Here is a 956-nt window from a genome sequence, read left to right on the forward strand (position 1 = left end):
GCATTGGTGGATGTTCAGGTGGAAGTCTTCTTATCACCACGGCCCGTGTTCGATTCCCGGGCAGCGAAGCAATTTTCAGTAGAGCACACGACGGTGCATCCGTGTCTCCCTGGTGGTTTAGTGGTTAGGATTCAGCGCTTTCACCGCTGCGGCCCGGGTTCGATTCCCGGCCAGGGAAACCATTTTCAGCGTGACTATTGGCTAAGCATTCTTCCGAAATGCGCTGTTCAGTTGTTTATTGATCTTCATAGTTCCTGGGTGCTGCAGTGTGTAGTGGCTCATTGGATGATTGCTTCTGCAGTTAGGTTCTTGGTTCGCGTGCGTTGTTTTCCTGTAGAGGCTGTTTTGAATTTACCATTGACTGTTCGCTCTACTGTGACATCTAGAAATGGCACTTTGTTGTTGTTCTCCTCTTTTGTGAATGTTATGCCAGTAAGGAGATTGTTGATGGTGTTGTAGGTTTCCTCTAATTTACTTCATTTTTTGATGACAACGAGTCTCTGCATTATTGCTTCTGCGAGGAATCCTGACACTGGTGGTTTCATGGGTGTTCCGTTGATCTGTTTGTTAGTCTTGTTACTGAATATGAAGTGGATGGTAAGGCACAGCTCCGCAGCTCCAGTGTTATCTTTGCTGATGAAGTTGGTGCTCTTTGGTTCTTCCAGTAGTGTCTTCAGTTTTCTTTGGCGACGTTGATGTTAATGGATGTGAACAGGGCTGTATGTCAAAGGACAACATTATTCTATCCTCTTCTACCTTGGTGTCTTTGGTACTCAAGAATTCTTGGATGGAATAACTGGAGTGGCGTGAATCTTCGACTTGGTGTTTTAGGCTTCAGTGGAGGCCTTTGACTAATCTGTATATTGGTGTTCCAAGTAGTGAGACTATGGCCTGAGGGGGGCTCCTGGTTTGAAGAGGAGGACAACAACAACAAAGTGCCATTTCTAGATGTCACA

The 956-nt window shown here is 45.8% G+C and overlaps 1 non-coding gene across 1 annotated transcript; it reads left to right on the forward strand.

Annotated features, from left to right (window-relative positions):
• Positions 1-106: 106 nt before the first annotated feature.
• On the forward strand, positions 107-178 carry trnae-uuc. Its single transcript has one exon. It is a non-coding gene; the product is annotated as a tRNA-Glu (tRNA).
• The last annotated feature ends 778 nt before the right edge of the window (positions 179-956 follow it).

The sequence above is a fragment of the Chiloscyllium plagiosum genome, unplaced genomic scaffold (assembly GCF_004010195.1).
Source record: "Chiloscyllium plagiosum isolate BGI_BamShark_2017 unplaced genomic scaffold, ASM401019v2 scaf_41455, whole genome shotgun sequence".
NCBI lineage: Eukaryota > Metazoa > Chordata > Chondrichthyes > Orectolobiformes > Hemiscylliidae > Chiloscyllium > Chiloscyllium plagiosum.